The 21,469-nt window shown below is 49.3% G+C and overlaps 1 protein-coding gene and 1 long non-coding RNA gene across 9 annotated transcripts in view; one reads left to right on the top strand and one right to left on the bottom strand.

The window, feature by feature from the left end:
- Znf516 (zinc finger protein 516) overlaps positions 1-17,737 on the bottom strand; it is a 93,788-nt gene extending 76,051 nt beyond the window's left edge. For 3 of the 8 annotated variants that reach the window (XM_021214933.2, XM_029546891.1, XM_029546892.1), the window contains exon 1: positions 13,863-13,996. The gene's annotated coding sequence lies outside the window, so the exon portion shown is untranslated. Of the gene's footprint in view, positions 1-10,739; positions 11,082-13,270; positions 13,487-13,862; positions 13,997-14,295; positions 14,362-17,607 lie in introns of those variants that run through there. The other 5 variants (XM_029546887.1, XM_029546886.1, XM_029546890.1 and 2 more) reach the window with 4 other exon arrangements.
- On the top strand, positions 7,955-8,664 carry LOC110333561. Its single transcript, XR_002381083.2, has 3 exons — positions 7,955-7,990; positions 8,239-8,509; positions 8,606-8,664. It is a non-coding gene; the product is annotated as an uncharacterized LOC110333561 (long non-coding RNA).
- Positions 17,738-21,469: the final 3,732 nt, after the last annotated feature.

Genomic DNA, 21,469 nt, shown 5'->3' with positions numbered 1-21,469 from the left:
TGTGTGTGTGTGTGTGTTTGCACATAAAGTAATTTTTAACTAGGAAACTAAATCTGTGGCTGGCAACCAAGCCACAGATCTCCAAACCGTCCCACAGAATCCATGGACCTTAAATTTGAAATGTTCTGTTTATGTCTTCAAAGCAAAGTCTATCTTTATCCCCCAAGCAATAAGACCCCCGAGTACAGCTGTCAATCAGTTACTCTGGTTCAATAATTAAAACACGTATATAGCTTCAATTACTTCCCCTGGACTACAGCACTTGAATCAGCTCACTGCCAGGCAAGGAAATTATATGGGAGAGGCAAAGCCCACATCACAGCCTTGTGAGGACATGGCCCCAGCTCCCTCTCAGCTACCACAATTCCTTTCACTCAAAAATAGGACACAGCCCACTCTCTGAGCTCCAATGCAGACATCTTAAAGTGTATTAAACAAAGTGCCTTTCAAATGAATATGAAAGGTTTCTGCCCCGAGTGATTAACTGGAAGCCTACGGTCCTGCTTGCCACGAACCCTCCAAAACCAGTCAGGGTTTGTCTAAGAAAGGGATGTTATCATCAGAACACTTTAATTTATTATGGTGTTGATGTCCCATCTGACCAGCAGATCCTAAGGCAATTGAATAACCATAAATTTCACATGACTGGTTAGAAACAGCCTGAGCTCTTGAGCCCCCAGATGTGCAGCCAACAGGGGGTGGCTAGCTCTGGAGAGTTAAATCATTTTCAAGACCAGAACCCAGTGATGAAGCCTAAAGTCCCAGAGACTCGGGGATTTCTGAATCCAGGAAGCAATCAAACAAGCTCTGTCCACGATCCAGCGAGGACACCAGGAAACAGTTTCCTTTTAAACTGAAAAGGCCATTGACTACATTAGCATATGTGCTGATCGGCACCTTCTGTCTTCCGTGAGCAATGTACACTTGGCCTTCGTGACCTCACCTGAATACCAACCAGTCTCACGTTTAAGAGCCTAGCGAGTTTTCTCAACACTGACTCTGTGCTTCCAGGAGATAATAAACAGAGTTCCAGACCATTTCAACAGCATTTCACTTATCAAAACAAGCACTACAGTGATTGATACAGGCAGGAACGGAACTTGACCCTCAGTCAAAACAATAAACCTGCGGATGAGAACATCTGCATTTACAAGCGTGAAGAACTGCTAACCAAGAGTCCCATCCAAGAACAGGGCACAGTCCCACAACTAGGAAGTAACTCACATTTTGCCTTGAAGACAGGATAAAATTGTGCCAGCCAAACTGGAGGGTCTGAAAACTACCCAAGGTTTCTGTCTGTGCCCACAGAGTGTGCACCCGCCCTGCAGTGCTCACTAAATGAGTCTCTGCTCCTTTTCTTCCTAAAGGTCTTCCCTTCCACCTGCTGTTGTGTTCACAATATGGCCTGTTGTGACATGTCCCCTATTCCCTTCTCATTCCCAGCAGCTCAGGAGGAATGACACACCATTAGAAAACCACATCGGAAGGATGAGGGCCCTGCAACGCTGGCATGCCCCTGGCTGGGCAGGGGAGCACAGGCATCCAGGCAACTTCAGCACCCTCAGATGTGCTTGCCTCACCCTCTCCAGAGCTACTCCTAACACCGTTACCTGGACAACCGGGTGGCTGGCCAGGTGATGGAGCTGGTGCCCTGTTAAAAATTAATGACTCGCTTTGTTTCCTCATCCTTCTGAGAAAACACAGTGGTCTGCCTGCCCTGTAATTCAACAGCCATGCTTCAAGTGGGCAGGACTGACGTGGGGAAAATCCCGTGAGCTCTTCTGACCCTGGCTGGAGAGTCGGCTCATCATCTACCAGGACAATGTTTCATAGAGAGGTGGATTACCCCTCCCTGGGGTTTCCACCAGGGCTATCTCGAGCCCAGACAATCAGTCTTTTCATTAACACAATGCTCATGTTGTGAGAGTCACAAAAACACACCAAAGTATAAATGTATAAATAACAACTACTCTAATGAGGGCAGTCACGTCTCTCTACTTTTTTAACGAGTGCCATTTTTATCAGCACCACACTCTAATGAACTGAGCTAACCACCCAGCTAAGTACCACTTTTTAACCTATGAAAATAAGTGAATCACATTACAGTTTATACTAAACTGGGTACTGAATTATCATTAGATGGCAGAGAACCACACCCATCTCTGATCCATACCTTTTTCCGGCAAAATACGAGATTAAAAACTAATTCATCTCAAACTGCAAAATCACCCTTAGGATTCCTCAATCTAGCACGACGTGTATGGTGAGTGTTTGAAAATCCAAGGCGTTTTGGGTGAATACAGGGGAAAACACTGTGATCATGGGAGGTAGATGGTCCAGGACAACCCAGAGGCACCTGTTGCACACACAACTGCTCTCCACAAACAGGAGCACCCTGCTATACACCACCATCCCTCAAGGCGATGAGAGTAACCTGTGAAAACTGATTCTCTCCTTCCACGAAACGGTTTTTGAGCCTCCATCCCAGGCTTAGTGAAGCCGTTTACCCACCGAGACACCTAGGAGGCCCTCGCTTAGATGATTAAGAAACATTCTGAATGTATTAAAAATTTTAAAACATAGTTATTTTTGCCCGATTCTCTTTCGATGTGATTGTAAGCGTTCTGTCTTATCGAGTGGCAAGCAGTACACAGACAGCAACCAAGCAGACCAAACTCTACCTGAGGCCTATCTCTAAACAGCTCTGGACTAAGAACAGCTTGGACATGTGTGATGGCTGAAAAAAAATAACAAGCTCCACTGTGTGAGATAGCAAATTATATGAAATCCAAATTTCTTTAAAAAAAAAAAACAAAAAAACCTCTTACTATCTGTTACTATGAAATGCCATCTATGGCTGGCATTTGGAGGATTTGAGGCTTTTCTTTTTAAAGAAGTATTTATTTTTGTATATAAATGAGTACACTGTAGCTCTCTCCAGACACACCAGAAGAGGGCATCTCATTACAGATGGTTGTGAGCCACCATGTGGTTGCTGGGAATTAACTCAGGACCTCTGGAAGAGCAGTCAGTGCTCTTAACTGCTGAGCCATCTCTCCAGACTCCAAATCCAAATTCCAAGTATCCATAGCAAAGGGCTTTTAAGTGGTGATACATGCCCTCTAAGGCTTTGGTGCCTCAAGACCAAGACATCTTTACCAACCCAAAAGGTTTATCTGTAGAAAAAGTGTGCTGGGCTGGGGGCACAGCTCAGTGGGTAAGTGTGCTCACTCTGTAAGCATGAGGACCCAAGTTCAAATCCCTAACAGGGAGGGAGGGAGGGAAAGAACAAAAAAGAAAACAATCAAGGCACAGCTACACATGCCTATAACCCAACACACACACACACACACACACACACACACACACACACATACACACACACGAACACTGATAAGGAAGGAGGGAGGAAAGAGGGAGGAGAATGAACATTCCTTCCCCCAAACGAGGCATCTATAGACTTGAGGGGTCCCACTAGGGAGGATGAGTCTCAAGGCTCCTATCAGCCCCCTGGGTCATGAGGCCAGTAGGACAAAAGGACAAAAGGACACAGACATGGCCAATGGCCCCCAATGGCTAGAGCCCCAAGGTCTTCCCGCACTGAGACTTCCTTAGACCATCCTGGTAACTACGCAAGGCTCACACTTATTTCCAGACCTAGACAGAGGACATAACATGGAGCCAAACTCAGGTGAGCTGCTAAAAGCATCCTGCAGACTCTTGGGAAGAAGTCACCTGTAGGAATGGGGAGTGGGCCACGGCGCCCAAAGTGCTACTACTTCAAATGTCTAAGACCAAGATGTGAATCAATTCTACAGTAATTTCAACACGCATAGAGTTGGGGAGGGAGGGTCACAAGCCAAGGGCAGCTGCTGCCCGGGTCGCCTGCCCAGAGGAGTCAGCTATGAGCTTCATTAAGGGTTCTAGTTTTCATGCCCCCATGTGAAAAGAAGCAGAAAGCACCAACTTCCCAAGGCTGCTCTAAATATTAACTAATGCATGTGGCTCCCAACAGGGCCATGTTCAGAGCAGGCACCTAATGAACGGCCCATAGAAGGACACAGACTCATCTGGGGACAGGTTATCCAGGCTTTCATCAATGTGAGTCTATTATAAATAATCAGTAAGAGGGCCAGCAGAGTAATGCAGTCAGCAAGGGTGCTTGCCACCGAGCTTGACAGCCTGAGTTCAAGCCACAGGACCCATGTGCTGGAAGAAGAGAACCGACTCCCACAGTGTGATCCCTGACCTCCGCACACGTGCTGTGGTGCACTCTGGCCTCTGCGCATGCACAGTAAGTAAGCAATCAACAGCTGCTAAGGCACTGTAGTTTGTTCTTACAAAAGTACCTCGGCTTTTTGGTATCGATGTAGCCAGAAGTAATCACCTATGAAAACCTCTATAGCATCTGCGCTGACGGTCACTGAGCGGCGAAGTCTGCAAAAAATAAACAGCATTGGAGCTAATGGGAGAGTGCCCTGTGTCACCAACAGGAGAGAGCTGTGTGTCACCAATGGGAGAGCACCCTATGTCACCAAGAGGAGAGGGCCCTGTGTCCGACACTGAAAAAGAATAATCTCTCCAGGAAGAACCCTAGTGGTTTTCCAGAATAATTAATGAAACATATAAATCATAATGTTGCGCTTTTTATTTTGGTTGCCAGAGAACTTTGATCCTAAATTCTGGCTTATGTGTCCCCCTGGGGGAAGTCTTAAGGTCTGCATGTGTATCTCAGATCCCCACCATCATGAACAATTAATTACTCCGTGTCCTGCCTCTTAGTTGTACTTTGTGACAGATTGGATGTGTGACCTTAAGTGTTCTCAGCCTTTAGTGGCAATAGAAATAAACGCAAACTGCTAACACCAATGTGAAAGTAACGGGGTGTCAATCACCCCATACTCAGAGGGGTCGCAGCCTCACCAGCACCTACAGGAGAAGCACCCTGTGGACACGAACACAGTAAACATGTGCAGTGCTCAGTTTACACTGGCCATGGCGTATCTTGAGAAGTTTTTAGGAAATTAGCAAAATGATCCAGTATACGGTCAGCAAAACGGCTCAGAAGGTAAAAACATTTGCTGGTGCTGATGCCCAGAACCCATGTACTAATTCCTGCATGTTGTCTCCTGACCTCCACATATGCGTCACAGTAAGCATATGCCCTCAAACACAGAAACTAAACAAACGGGGCTAGAGAGATGGCTCAGCAGTTAAGAGTACCTGCTGCTCTTTTAGAGGATCTGAGTTCAACTCCCACTTTTTGCCAAGCGGCTCATAGCTGCCTGTCACTCCAGTCCAAGGGTTTCAACACCGTCTTCTAGCTTCCATGGAAACCCTCAACCACATGCACACACCCACACAAACACATACATGTGATTAAATAAATAGATAAAGTTACCGAGCACACAGCTTCAGGTAAACAATGACAACTTAATCCTCTTCGGAAAATGAACATCATTCTAAGTTTGGAAGTCAGTCTGGACATCTTTCCTCCTCTTAGAGACAACTTAGACCGACTGGCGATGTCTGTTAAGTGACCCCACAGAGAACATTAGGTGGCTGTGCTTCTTTCCAATAAAGCAAAACTAAGCAGCACTGGCTATGGAGGACACAGGAGTCAAGAGTCTAGCAGCCATTAATGATCACAATGAGCCAGGCATCAACTAGGGCACACACACACACACACACACACACACACAAAAAAAAAAAAAAAAAAAACCTACGGCCCAGTGAGCTACCAATGCGGGTCTCTCGGCTGAATTACCAAACAGAAAGGCACCTGCTCTGCTTCGGGGCGCTCCTCCTTCCCGTGACATCTCTCCTTTCTTGCTATCCGTGTATGCCCAGCTGAGTTCAGAGGCCAGTGCCCTCCACGTACTGGTGAGCTCTCCATCCCAGCCACCCCTGGTTCGATGCCCCCACCAGCTTGCCCCCACCCAGACCTCTTTGCCACTGCCTTCAGAGCCTGTGTTCACTACCTTCACTGCCTTCATCATGTGTTCCCACCTGATGACACCAGCTGTGGACACAGGGCTGTAACATCAGAACGCCGCCGCTGGCCCTTCTGACACCTTTCCTAATCCTCTGGTGATTCTTTTCTTCTAGGGTTTCTTCATGCTATGCCAATAACCTGCTTACAAGATGTGACGTTTCTAGGTACTATTAGTACTAAACTTACCAAATGAAGGGGGCCCTAGGTTTTATCTCAGTGCTGGGGGGGGGGGAATGAGATCTGGAGAAGGCTCAGCTGAGAAAGTACTTGCCATGTACACGTAAGGATCTAAGCCCAGATCCCCAGTGCCCACAGAAAAACGGAGCCCGACAGTTTGTGTTTATAATCCCAGTGCTGGAGAGAGGGACACAAGCAGATTTGTGGGGCGTAAGGGGACAGGCAGCCTAGCCTCAATGTTCACAAACACCCACACGCACATGTGTACACACTCACATGAACACACACAGTGCTACTGGGATTGGTAGCTACCACTGGATTTCCTTGGAAAATCTACACCTTTGCCCACAGGGCAGCCTGGAAACTATGCTGACAGCTGGCTGGCTGGGAGGCGGGCCTCTCTGCTTCCTCCTGGACAGCACTCTGCAGTGGCCTCAGATGGTGACAACTGGCCCAGTTCTTACACAAACACTTCACTGTGGAGATGCAAATACTGAATCAACACTTTTTCCACCGGTTTGGGCTAGCTCTGAGCACCACAGGTGAGCTGAGAGGTGCTCTATCAACCTTGCTTAGTAACTGATCACTTGCCAGCTCGGTGCTGAGTCAGCAGACTCCTTGCTGGCCTTGTCCTCTGGGCGGACTTTAAGCACACCTAGCTGAGTGTATTCAGTGCCAATATCCTGGAAAGAAAAGCAACCCAGTGCTAAGAACCCAGGCCAAGCCCCACCCCATCTATGGCCTTGGCCGAGTGACCAGATTTTCCTTCAGTTCAGCACCTATAGAACTGCAGGTTCACCCCTCTACCACACCCTCCCCCCCAAATCACCGACCTCTAAGTCAACTAGATACAGTAAAGTCCAAACAGAAATAAGCAAAGAAATGCAAATGATCATGAACACACTACCCTGGTCTACAGTGAGATCAGTCTCGAAAGAAAACAAAAAGAAACTTGGGAGGTAGAGTGGGTTGGCGGGAGGGATGTGGGAGGGAGGGAGTAGTGAGGGAGGGGCAGAGGAGGGAAAAGAAAAGAAAAGCCAGGCTAGAGCCACCTTAGCAGGCTCAGAATGAGGCTCCAGTGGTTAACTTACCCCCTATATTTGGAGCACAACCCAGGGGCAGAACACGTATCTCCCATCCTCAGAGCTGCAGAAGGACTAATTACAACCCACCCACCCCTATGTAAGCACCTAAGGAAGCCTGTCTGAGCCAAAAGATGTGATGCACTTTCTAAAATGGGTGTCTGCTCTCGCAGACAGCAGGACTGAATGTCTACACCACATGTTCCAGTTGCCCCTGCACGTGTGCCCCACAACAGGAACACTGCACAATCAGATCCCAGGTTCCAGCTGAGACGGACCCTTTAAAATGTGTGTGGGTTGGGAACAGGAACCGCTTCCCGAAGTCAACATTCAGGACAGCCTACAGTCTTCCACCAACCTAGAAAACAGGTGATAAGCCCGTCTACCAGGAAAGCCACCAACGTGCTCTGCCTTTCTGTCACCAGGGTAATTCACAGAGGCTAATTTTAATCCTACCACTAATCCCGTGATTCTACGGAACCGTCCCCAGGTTTGTGTTGCTATGGAGAGTGTTCATGTCCCAGACACCACTTACTGTGGGTCTTAGGACCAAGACTATCCTTCTTACCTCTCAATCTTTTGTTAAGTGAAAAGTCATTTCTGAGGAAAGGAAGACAATCGGGTGCCTGGGTCATGTGCTGCCCGCCCTCATCACAATGGCCATTATGGCTTCACGCCAGCTACTTCTCCAGGAAAGAATGCTGTCATCACGTTAATGGGTCATGCTAAGGACATGGTAAGTACTAGTACGACTGGAAGATCCATCTGGATCTTGGGGATATAATTATCAATGGATGACGGCATTTTCTCAGGCTGTTACAGAAATACTAAGTCACTGGTCATCTCAGTGTGACGTGTGTGCAAGGCAAGGTACGGTTCCACTGTTCAAACTCTGGGCAGTGCACAGCCTACAGAGTGTAGAGAGCATGGCTTGGGGGCACACATGTGACCAAGCTTATATATCTACTTCTTTCCTTTAAACAGGGAAACCAGGAAATGAAGGATAATGAAGCCATCTGAGAAGACAACAGTGTCCAGGGGCTCTGGGGCCCTGGGGCAGCACGGCTACACATTTGTCAGGAATGGAGGTAAATGGTGACAAGGCAGGTGGATGCCCTCCTGAATCTCAGAATGCAAATCTTCCCTTGTGAATTAAATACAGTCTAACCACCAAAACCCCCAGCTAGAGGGCGCAGACAAAACTGTCAGAAGCCAAGCATCAACTACACATGTATATAATTCCACAACTACACATGTACATAATTCCACAACTACACATGTACATAATTCCACAACTACACATGTACATAATTCCACAACTACACATGTACATAATTCCACAACAGCTTAGAACTTCAGTAAAACTAGGAAACCCTGAATCTATGAAACCATCAGTAAACTCAGGAAGCCATGAATATAGCAGGCTACTTACTGAATCACCTTGGGGCAACAGGGTTGGGGGATGTGGGGGGAACTAAGCCCTTAAGATGGGTGGGGGAAGGGTAACACACATTTTGAGCTCTAGGTTAAAAAATCACAGAAACAGTAAGGAACTAGAGTTCTCTTTCTGACCAGCAGATCTTTAGGCTTACCCCCACAGATAAGTCTTAACCACTCCTGTCTAACTCTGGGGTTTTCTAAATTTGTATAGTCACTCGACAGTTAATGGCAAACTATTTCCCATAAACACAAGTCTCACTCACCACTCATAAATACCAGCTGAAGAAGCTGCTGAGGCCACAGCCACCTCTGGGCACAACTTCCAATGCATCACTGCCTGTACTCAATTTCAAAGAACATTCTCGAACGCCAAAATAAATCAATGTCCAGCACAGCTCCAGTCAGCTCACGCAATATAGGTTAAACAGAACCATATGGTAAAGATACACCATGTTGCCCTTCCCTGAAACAAAGGACAAAAATTCCTAGACAAATTGTCCCTTCCCCTTTCACATGGGAGGAGGCGGAGATGATTGGAGGGACTTCTGAAGTACTAAGAATTCGGGGGAGGGGGTTGACTTACTGCCTGTCCATTAGCAAAATATTAGGTTCAGCAGAGTGCCTCCATGTTTGAGTCTCCCTCTAGGTCTGGAAAGCTAACAGCATACCGTAATCTCTAGGTATCACCTCCTCCTAGGCAGGAGGAGGGCAGGCCAGCTGTGTGCAGGAGGCACTGGCATCATCTGGTCCCCAAGGTATGAGAGGCATCGAGAGACAAGTCTACCTGTTCCGAAGGACTAAAACACCTGCTAAGCTTGGAAATAAAACAGTAAGACATGGGTCTACCTCTTCCCATGGCCACAGAGACAGTCAGAACTCCGCCATTACAGACTGTATGGAAGAAAAAGAGTTCGGACTGTAGCAATTTCATTAAATTCCCGACTGAAAACACCCAGAGGAAAGCAACCTCCCAGAAAGAGCACACCCTGGAACAGAGAGACGTCTGATGAAACTGCTTTTCAGATTATTTTTTTCCTCTGTCCTCCAGTTTTGTGTCTTACTCACTACTTAACATATATTTACATGCCTGCTTTCTAAAAATAGCTTTAGTTCTAATTACTCTGCTTAGTAATTTCCAGGACCATTTGGGCTGAAGATTAAATGCCAGATCTTTCTTGAAAAACTACTTTTAAGGCATGTAGAGAGGCACGAAATTATACTTCTTGACAGTTCCGATGTGTGCCCGGGGAAGCGGCTCCTTCCACACAAATGCAGCAGCTCCCAATCTGCAGGGAAGGCCACAGCTGCCAGTGTCACGTGTAGGCAGATGCAGGGGATGAGGGAGGCAAAGAGGACAGTTGCAACTGCCAATTTCCCCCAATCCTTCGGAAATATACCTCATTTACCTCAAGAGACAGGCTAGGACATTTACAGTCCCAGAAATGTACTCATGTGCCCCAAGTATGTCTCCTTGGAATAAAATTACTTTAAAGTAGAGGGTTGTTTTTTTGTTTGTTTGTTTTTGTTTTCATAAGTTTAGATAAACATTCCAAATCCACAATGCCTCCCTTCATGTGTTCTTCCATAAGGTTAATTTTATTAATAAATTCGCCAAAAATAGAAACACTAGGTAGGATTCCTTTCTTGAATTGGGTTTCTGGTAATCTTCAAAAATTATAGAAAATTCTGAAATAATCATAGCTGGCTTCCAATAATAAAAGGACTCCCACCCACCCTCCTGGACAGGACGGGAGAGGAAGGGTGCTCTCTCAGAACTGATAAAAAAAAGGTCTTACCTCCCGCCCAGCCTGCTAGTGGGAGAAAGAAGGATGAGGGCCAGGGCCTGAACAGAAAGCTGCCCCTCCGACGCCCCCTGATACTCTACACCCTGAACAGGTGGCTGCTTCTGCGCTCAGTCACTCCGGGCAGCCTGGTGCAGAGGGGCTGGGATCAATCGGGGCCCCGCAGGACCAGTCAGAGCCAAGGCGGACAAAAGTAAAACCCTACCCACTGCCCCTGAGCATCTCCGGGGTCCACATTCACACCTGCCTCTCGGCTTCTCCAAGTTCCTCCCAGTCAGAGACGCACACAGCTTCGGATTCCAGAAGCCCCTTCTTCCTTCCTCGGGCTCCACAACAGCCCTACATCCTGAAGCTGGGCTTGCTGGGAAAACGCAGCTCCCGAGGAGATGCAGTTCCCAGCAGCACCAGAGGGGTCGCTCGCCTGCCCTGCCAGCTCCTGAGTAATGAAATTAGTCCCTCATGCTTCCACGTGAATAAATCTGGAAGCTAAGGTCAAAGGTGCCGAATTGTAGGCAGCCTGGAGAAGCCTAGTGAAGCACCAAGCAAAACTCCGGTGGACTCACAACTCAGCTGGGGGGGGGCGGGGGGGGGGCGGCAAGCTCACGGAGATGGGAGAGAGGGGATTTCCCCGAAGTTTACAGAACTTGTGGGGAAGGGGACTAACAAAGAGATCCATTTTTAAAAGTCTGATTAGCTTGTCCCAAGCACTGAAACATAAAAACACGAATCTGGCAAGCTGTGCTTTTGAGGAAGGAATGACAGTCCCAGGTTCAAAAGTTTGTAAAGTAAATACCTAACTGTGTTTTCTCCTTTCGTCCACGAGTTCTATTAATTAGGACCAAGTCCACATGCACCGCTAACAGAAATGTGGGCGATTCGGGATAAATAAGGCCAGTCGAAAAAACCGAAGTGAAAACTGATACGTTCCCTGAACAGTGACAGCCATGTTTGCTTTGGTTGTGGACCTAGTGGCAGTATAAGCGAACGGTTTCTTATAGTGTGTCACAATTAACACCTGTCCTTTTCTCCTAAACTGAAAGTTCAGTGAGAAAAGAAAGAGCAGTGAGGTGACCAGGCGACCCTCTAAAGCAGCAACATTATAATAGGAGAGCGCGCAGGCTAGGACATGCTCCCTCCAACTGCCCAACAGAATCAGCTTACATTTCGGCTCCTATTTCCATGGCCTTAAGGTATAATGAGCTGAAATTCTACACACAACCTCCAGTCCCACTCAACGCCACTCCCACTAAATTCTTTTTCAAAGATTCCTTCTGGTAAATTGTGAATAAGGCCAAAACATATCCTGGAGTAGGAATACACACACACACACACACACACACACACACACACACACTACAACAACCCCTTAAACCCAGGACTGGTTTTTCGAGAAGGGAGCCATGACTAAACACTTAAGTTGCCAGGGTACATTACCAGCTTCCCCCAGTGGAAGACTGGGAGCCATCTGTTTGAGTGTTCCCCACTTCAAAGTATGCTTAAAGAATCTTTTTCCCTTTCACATAATTGTTGCTAAACTTAATCACATCAACACTTATAAAACTCAGATATCTCCTGGTAGGAAGCAGTAAAACAAACGGAGCTAAAAGTTTCATTTATGAAAGTGGAGAGACACAGGGTGACCCGTTGGGGGTGGGGGCGGGAGGTGCTTCTCTCAACCCACTTTAATGGTGTCTCTGGGACTCCGTGGGAAGTGAAGAAATAGATAAGATTTCGACATCCCCGGAAATCTTTTAAAGGTACTTTAGTTGCCATCACAAGGCGGTTTACAGTAAGTGTTCAGAAACTTCCAGGGTAAGCTATAACTATTGGCAATTAGTTATCACACACACACACACACACACACTAAAGTTAATGTTTGGGATCCTAGGGTGATTTTATGCATTCCATTTTTAAAAGCCCAGCACAGCAAATAATCAAGATTCCCTTCTTTCTGTCCGCTTTTGGGAGCAGTGAGCGGCCAAAGAGCAAGCTACTGGGTTTTGTTTCCTTTTGGAGAGGCATGCCTTGCTTCTCTTGCAAGCTTTATTACAGACCCACTGGGACGGCCTCTCTTTTTGAATGCTAATGTACTCTGAAGGCTTCAGTATTAGCAAGTGCAAGGAAACAAAGTTCTCCTAATGAACTAAGAAAATATTGGACATGTATTTATCTTAACACATCAGGATTTTAATTTGATTATCAAAACAGTCTGGGAGCCTTCCCTTGAGCTCAGTTTATCGCAGAGCCCATTCGAGATGGCTATGGGGTCACTCTCGTGGAACTAAAGCTGTCTCCATCCAGTGACCCAACTCACACCCCTGACACCAGGGCAGCTCAACTCCATCTCTAATTTTGCTGGGGAGGGGAGGGAAGGGGGAGGGGACCCTTAGATTAATGCACAACAGTACTGTGGTATATTTAATTCTCACCGGTCTGTGTAAATAAAAATACACAGCTATTTTGACTCAACAATTGAAGAATGCGAGGAATAAATGAGTGATTTAAAAAAAAAAAAAAAAGGGTTCTTGTGTCCAGGGCAGTAGCGAATATCATATCAAATAACAGGCATGCCTAGTTCCTTAAAGTAACACATTCCAAACCGAAATACTCCAATCATATTAATAGGGAGGTTTAAAACGTAATCTGTAAAGATCCTGCTGGGGAGTTATCCTCTTTGCTTCTATGCCGGCCAACGCACATCAATTTTTAAATTACATTTAATCAACATTCAAGACTTAATGGTAGGTTCACCGGGACGTGACTTTCTACTGTACCTTTAATTAAGACGCCGTCTAAAGTTCCTTCCGAGACTTGCTGGTTAAGTGGGCACCGCGAGTGGACCAGAGGTTCAAGCACTCGGTCCTTTGTTACTCAATGGACACCCTGGAAGGCCCGCCCCAGCCCAAGGGCACATCTGGGCTTCTAGAAATAACCCAACGTCCATTCGGGCCTCCTCTCCACCCAGGCATCGATTAGGTCTCACGCGTAGACCACAGAGCCCCCCCTCCCCCGGAGCCTCCAGCACTCCGTACCCACCGGCCACTCCCGCCCCCGAGAAGCAGGGCCCAACTCAGGTGTGGAGACTTACATAACCGCCCCCCAGAGGGGGCACGTCTCCCCTCCCCACCCACCTCCAACAGAACAAAGTGAAGTTTAAAATAGAAACCAATTACCTGGCCTGCCCGCGGTGCTGGGCCGCGAAGCCCCGCCGCGCCTCTGTAAACCCCCCCCCGCCCGGCCGGGCCACCCCTCCCCGCCCACGCTCGCCCACGCCGCTGGCCCCCACGAGTTCGCCGCCCCTCCGCCCCACTTTCCCCGTGCCCACGCCCCGCCCCCACGGCCCGCGGTCCCACGGCCCGCACGGACCCCCAAGCCTTTGTTACGGTGCGAAGTTGGGCTGCGGGTCCCCGTCTCTTTCACTTCTTGGGTTACAGTGAAGGCGTGTGACGTCCGTTCCACATGACGGGGGCGGGGGGCGGGCGCCCGAGAAGAGGGGCGGCCGACCGGGGCCTCCCCCTCAGCGCCCCGCCCACGGCCCGCCCCCCGCAGCCCGAAGCCCGCAGCCCAGCAACAAGCGGCCGCCGCCCCCGCCCCGGGGACAGGCAGGTGGGTGTCCCGCCCCCAGCAGCACGCCACGCCTCTAGGGCGGGCAGGTGGTGCCCTGCCCCCGCCCCCCCCCCCCCCCCCCCCCCCCCCCCCCCCCCCCCCCCCCCCCCCCCCCCCCCCCCCCCCCCCCCCCCCCCAGCGGCGCCGGGCGGCCAGGACACAGAAATAGGAATGATTTAATGCAACGACATACCCATTCCTCAAGCCGCGGGCTTGCAGAGATTGGAGAGAGGGCCGAAAAGGGTGGCGATCCGGTTGGGTGGAAACGGCCGGCGTAGGAGGAGATACGCGAACTGACAACACCTAGTAACCGAGTGGGAACTCTCGGGGCGGGGGCACCCTCGAGGTGACCTCAGTGCACGCAGACACTGCAGACCTGGTGTGGACGCTGTGCCTTCCAAGGTCTGTGGTCCCCATAGGGGTCTCTAGAAAGGGAGGCGCACGCGTGTATTTACCCCAACACTGCATCTTCACCACCACCACCCCTCAGTGAATCACAAGGCAGACCACCGAGCTCCCCAAAGGCCCAGCATTGAAACATAAACTAGGCAGTCCAGGTCCAGCGCCTTCAGGTCCCGAAGTGAGTCCTATCACTAAGGACGTTCCTAAGTGGAGTGGCCGGTGACACTCTGCCAGTGAATGTACCCATTGTGCGGAGCAGTCGTGGCTAGGGCGCAGCACTGGTAAGACCAGTGAACACCAGAACTTTCATTAACCATAAACAGTTCGCGTTCTAGAATGTACCATGGACTAAGTATCGCTCCCCCTGAGAGAATGAAATTAGAAGTTGGGAGACCAACAGTGCCCTTCACTTTTATATGGAGTTAATACCCCTTTGCAACAAACCCCAACCTCTGCATGTTTGCTATCCGCAAGTGGCTACGCGACTCCACCGGAGCCTGGAATCAGGCGGATAAAACTGCTCCTGGGTCCCCAATGTCTGAAAAGTGTTATCAATCGTTCCTCTTTCCTTTCCATGTGGCAGGTTTCGACTTGAATCCGAAAGTGTCTCCACTGCCCAGTCTTCACAGGAAGACGTTGGGAGGGGGCAGGGTCTCCACTTGGACTGCTGCGTGCGCATCTAGCTGGACAGACTTGGATAAAAGCGTGTCCACGTCTACAGCACACATCTGTGCAAATGCGGGAGCCTGCGGATGCGCGCGTCTGGCCCGACTCTGGGCCGATACACGGGCGCGTGGTCGCGCGTGCGCGCGCTCTCACACACACCCCAAATTACCTCCGGGATGGAGAAAGCTGCTGCGGATTGGCCAACAGAGCCGTCATTCAAACCCAGGGGGCAGGGAGACTTTGCAAGGCAGTTTCTTTTCTCTTTCCCCTCTGTGCTGTTCCATTTAATGGTAAAACAACAGCAGAGCTTTGAAAAGTTAGCCATCTATGCAGAGTCTGTCTCCCTAAAGAGGCCAGAGTCAGAGAATACCGTTTAAATATATCGCGTACTTTCACAATGGACAAAAAGGGAAATGGGCAGCCAGAACAGGGAGCCCAGAGTAAAAGGGGGGGCGGGTGTCAGTCATCGGGGCGGGTAGACTCGCAGTAGAGTTGTTCTCAACACCCCAAAAAGGACTTTGACCTTTGAGTGATTTAATAATTAAAAATTGTTTTCACGACTCAGATTATAACAAATGTTCAGTCCTAATTTTTAGAGTCGTTATTTTATTATTTAAGCTTGCTGAAGCAAGCATGTTTCCTTAAGAAAGAACTGACCTATTTTTGGCTGGAGATAAACGATCATGTTAACAGATGTTAATCTTGTAATCTGTTTTTCCTGTAAAGCACTTCACATACCCGGGCTTCAAGACCTTAAAAATAACATCTTTTCCAAAAAGACCTGACGTCACAATCCACTCTCTGGGGGGAATAATCACACTCCCCTCCAGTTCTTTTTCCCTGCAATGATTTCAAAGACATTAAATCTTTTTCACTTTATAAGTGCCGGTTTGTTCTGCCTCAACTCCCACAGGCTTTTATTTGCATTTCAAATTCCACAGGTTACACCAGTCGCCTTTTCAGAAATATGTAAACCAACAACGAAGCAGTAAATGGCTTTTTGTGCATCTGGATTAAATAAGACACCGAATGAATATATTTAAAAAGAGGGGCCGAGCAAGTTGATCTGTGCTCACTCAGAAACCAAGTGACTCTTGATCAGCAAGCCAGGCAATGAGGTAGCTACACACAGCCCTGAAGCTGGGGGTTGGGGGAACTGGGCTGATCGGCTGTGGAGAGCTTGTTAACGCTGGTGATGGATGCGGCTGACTTACAGACCCACATTTTTCGGGTAAAAGGCTGGTTCTCTGGAGTCCTAATTGCAGGGATCCACTGGCTTCCCAACTCACAAAGCCCGATACTCATCGCACACCGACCTTCCTCCATGAACCGCTGGCTTAAAGACCCCACTGGCCTGGCTTTTGACAAACTTATTCAGACAAAGTTTCTTTAAAACTTCACGAGGCAGTTTAATCTAAATACTGATCTTAACTATTCGCTATGTTCTCCCTGGAAATGGCAGAGGAGGCGCCTTTCCAACCCCTACCCCACCCCCGCAGCATACACCCCACTGCGTTCTTCTCTTTCACACACCCGGGTGTAATTCGTGTGTGTGTGTGTGTGTGTGTGTGTGTGTGTGTGTGTACAAATATGCACACATCTATGGTTATCAGTAAGTCCCCCACCCCCACTCTGCCATAATCCAACAAGGCAAACCGCAATTCTGTGGAGTCCCTGCCGCCCTGATCTCCTTCCTAGCCCACTCCGAGTCACTTCCAGAACCTCGCCCCCGCCCCCGCCCCCGCCCCCACCCCTAAGCGAACTTCCCTTTCTAGAGATCCCACTTCTTCAGTGCTGGGGGTCACTCAAATCTCCCCGCTGACAGGCAGGAGTCCGGGGAGGGGACAGTGAGAACACCCCCCACCACCACCACCAAACACAAATACGCAAACACGTCCCCTAGGCAGCGGCGCTCTGTGCCCACAGGCATCGATCCCCTCCGCCAAACCCTTAATAATTGAAACGGCTCCTTCGGCCCCGCCGCCCATCACCCACCTTCATTAGCCAGAGCGTTTTACTTTAAAGTAAGGCAATTTGCTCTTTGTCTCCTAATGGATGAGAGCGCATCCGAGCTCCCCTCCTCCCGCGTCGCCTTTGACGAAGTGTACAAAGCCAGAGCCTCTTCCGCGCTCCCACCCCGGCCCCCACCCCGCCCCTCCACTGCGGTAAAAGCCACCTCCCGGGCGCTCGCCCTGCCGCCCGAAGTTTCATCTTCTCCTCTCCTGGAATTGCAGAGCGGAGTAACTATCAACACAGAAAGCCAAGTCGCCCTCCTGGCGCCAGAGACCTTCTCCAGGGCGCGCCCCCTGCCCAGTGCGCCCCCACCCCACGGGGCATAGCAGGGTCTTATGCACGTAGTGGGTCCCGACCTTCCCGGCTTTGCCTGTCGGTCCTCCCCCCTCTGAGCCAGGAAGCACCCCCGCCCTACGGCCCCTACCTTGGCGGGGAGGCGGCGGGCCCCAGGAGGAGGACGCGCACGCCCCGCGCATCTGAAGGTGAAGCAGAGCGCCCGCGGCGCGGAGCCGAGCGCTGCTCTAGACCGACCGCGCCAGCTGCGCCCTGGCGCGGGGGACGCGCGAGGACGCGCGGGACCCGCCACGCGCCCGGCCCCCCTCCGCGCGCCGCGCGCGCGCCCGGGACGCACCGGCCCCGCGGGGGCCCAGGCGCCAGCAGGGCTCGGAGGGACTGCACTGTGCAGTGAAGGGGACCCGGCGTCCACGGCCTGAGCAGGCCCGAGGCTTCCCCCAGCCCGGGAATGGTCTGCCCTGTAGGAAACGCACACGCTCCACTATTGTCTCATCAGCACAAAGTTCTGCCACACTGCGGAGAAAGTCTGGAGGCTCACGATGACTCAGACCTAGATAATTCCTCCCCTAATAGCCCTGAATCACGACGTCGGAGGCTAGTGGTCGCCCCTCTGCTTAAGGTCTCAGGTTGCCTCAGCTCCAGTTCCTGAAGGCTGTTTACGCGCGCACACCACACACACACACACACACACACACACACACACACGTGCAGATGTAGTTGGGATGCTTGTCCTGCCAGCTTAAGCACCTGGACGCTGAACCTCCATCCCACACCAAATGGTGTCCACCCTGCCCGCAACCTCAGAAGCGCGAGTGTCCCCAGAACTTCACAGGAGCGAGTCTGGGAGTCCGCATGCTTTGGGAAGAACAGGACAGCTCTGGGGCAGAGTGGAGCTTGGACTCGTTTATCATCGTGGCTGTTTACTTGTGTCTTCAAAGTTCGCCTCATTTTGCTTTGGTTCTGAAAACTTCATTTGCAGCCCCCCTCACCCTCACCCTACCCTAAAGCTACCCTCCGTGGGTCGTAGTTAGTGACAATATATTGAGTCTATGAATCAAAATCTTGATTTGACTCCCCAAAGCTTTCTTGGTACTTGGCAGGGAGGGGCTGACGGAGGGGGGAGGGGAGCTGGAGCAGAAGGAGCAGAAGAGGAGGAGGGGCCGGGGAGCGCGCCCCGCGATCCGCGGTGACGTAGGCCAGGGGAGCTGTGGCCTGCGGAGGGGCACTATCTTCTCCCACCAGGCTCTTGGCCATATTGCTCCGCTGCTGAGCGTGGTAACTCCGCAGTGGAGATGCATTCGGGTCAAGACGCCCGAGTTGGCTTTACCGAACAATCAGCGCCAAGATCCGGGCGGTTACCTTTCGCGGTGGCTTTTTCTCGTGCTTACCCTCGCTGCTCGTGCAGCTCAGAGGCCCTCCCTGGCCACTGGTTTTGCAATAGAAACTCCTGTGCGGACGAGCTGCAAAGGGCGGCGCTTGTACCCTGGCAGAGCTGGCAATCGGGCGGGGGCCTGGCTGAGAGTGAGATGTTTCCGTGTGCATGCGTGTGTTTCCGCCGAGGAGGGGGCGCAGAGGGAGGAGGCCCGCGAGGAACAGCCCTCGAATCATAAAATGTAAGCTCCGTGTGATTAATGGTCGGCACTAATTTGGAAAGCAGGCATGTTAAAGGTCACGGCCAATTGTTGCTAGTTTCAGCCTGAATGCTTAAGTGGGATGTATTCCTGAACAATCACATTTAAGTCTGATTCACAGAAAACTATTGAAGTGCCCACAATTCATGACAATACCCAATGAAAATTCATAAGAAAAGCGTCACCCAATTCAGTTAATGACATTATAAATAGCATGTGTAGATGTTACATATGTGTGCACAGTCTCCAACACAGATTCAAAAATTCGTAGCACATTTTTTTATTGAAGCTTTTTGGGGGGAGGGAGTGTTGTATTTTTAAATCGACACTCATCCATAGTAAAACCCAGATAGAAGTACGGAGGCTTCCACCTGCCTAGTTTCCGACTACAGGTTGCATTAATAATTTCCATGTGTTGAAAAATTGACAAGTTGGAGCAATAAACAATAAGAAAGAGAAAGAAAATTAAAAAAAAAACTGCTCTACATAAAAGTCTACAGTTTTCATGGCTTGCCCCCTTTTCTCCAGTCAGCCAGAGCTTCCTCTAGTCACTCCCGTGCGATTGCATTCACTGCTCCTCTGTCTACAATAATATTGTGCTCTCAGATGGTTCTCTTGCACATCCCTGGACAATACATTCGAAATCTGAGAGTGAAATCCGATAGATGGGCAAGAGTCAGATTCTGGTGCCCATGTGACAAACCTAGAAAAGGCAGCCTGAAGGCTGGGCCAGTTTGTTACTAAGTCGAAATGCATTTTACTGTGGTTAAGCCTCGGTCATTGTTTATTGTCAGAACACCAGTGCTAGATTGCTCTGCACACAGAGAACAATGGTATAAAAATGAATTTGAGAGGGTTCTCATGCTATTGGTGCAGCCATACTGCAGCTGTTCTGTATCCTCAAGTATCTAAAAAAAAAAAAAAAAAAGCCCTTCATGATTTATACAGTAAGGTGCAAACCCCTAGGAGTTCTTGGGGGTGTGGGGCCCCTCCGGGTCTGAAAGGTTTATTTAAATTAGAATATTAGAGCCAAGCAAGGCCACAATGTTACTGGTTAGTATTTGGATATTTATACCGTTAAACTGATGCTTCTGGCTGACAACACAGGAGGCGAAGGTAGCACTAACTCCCCTCTGCTGCTGCCTAAAGAGGGATTGGCTCAGGATTTGACTCTCTGCTCCTTCTAGTGATTTCATGGGGAAGCTGTGTGCCCTGATCTGGGATGTTTAGCTAAGAAATGTTCTTAAGGGATTCCAAGAAAGAGGAGCTAAGAGTAAAAGGTTTGTCTCCGCTCCCCCAGAAAAGGCCTTGCCTGTCTGAAAGCCTGAAGTGAAACTCTGTGTTAAAACATGAAAGCCACAACAAACTACCAGGATATACTAAGGTATACAAGCTCAAAATATAAGCCCAGTGAGGGGAGGAGACCACCCGTGTAAATATTAATCCTATCTCTCTTCAAATTCATTAAGACTGTGAATTATAGCTTAGAAAGAGGACTGGTGTATTTACCCAAGCCAGGGGCAGTCTTTTGCTCTGCGAACTAACTTTAAGTATACAAAGGGAATGTCTAAAGGCAGAAATCCAAAGGGAACACTCTCTAAATTTGGTGTATATCACCAAAGGGTATTTCTAGGTGTTTCCGGTGAGGCTCGGGGTTAAACTGTTAGGAATGAGAAACATTTTGTGTAGAGATGGAAATTCCGTGTTTGCTGTTGTCTCAAAAAATAGGGCCGCAATCCTAGGCATTCTTTTGAAAAGTCTTCCCTTCCCATGGAGTCTAAAGAACTCAGATTTCTCCCTATTGAGAATACAGATGAGGGGAGAGGTAGGGGCCTCCTCACCTTGGAGGTGTTAGTAGGAAGTTAACCCAGGTGACCCCTTGGAGGGCTGTGCTACTGTGCCTCTGTGCTGAAAGTCAGTCATCCCAAAATGCTTCACACATGTGAGCCTAGGATGACTATTAGAGAAGAAACCTTCACCCCCCCCCCTCTCTCTCTCTCTCTCACACACACACACACACACACACACACACACACAAAACCACCTCTGATGTCTGGTGGATGGGAACTGTACCCAGGTAGTCCCATGTTGACACTGAGAAGGTCCTTACTAAACGCAGTGCAGTCTTCTGTGGTCAGTTATGTACCAGATAATTCAGGGTCAGTGATCCAATCGAAGTTGAGATCTTCATGTTCTTTCAAACACTTGTGAAAACTTGCTCATCCCTCTACTGCAGCTAAGCCTGGGGATTCTGTACAGACTGTGCCCATGTGTTCCATGACAAGGAGGCTTTACTCAGTTTTTCCCCCAGTGCAGAAATCTTAAGAATTTTCTCACAGAATCATCATTTTAATAATCTTT

Source organism: Mus pahari, chromosome 15 (genome assembly GCF_900095145.1).
Source record: "Mus pahari chromosome 15, PAHARI_EIJ_v1.1, whole genome shotgun sequence".
Classification (NCBI taxonomy): domain Eukaryota; kingdom Metazoa; phylum Chordata; class Mammalia; order Rodentia; family Muridae; genus Mus; species Mus pahari.
Note: the sequence above shows the minus strand (reverse complement) of the source record. Positions and strands in the feature narration are given on the sequence as shown.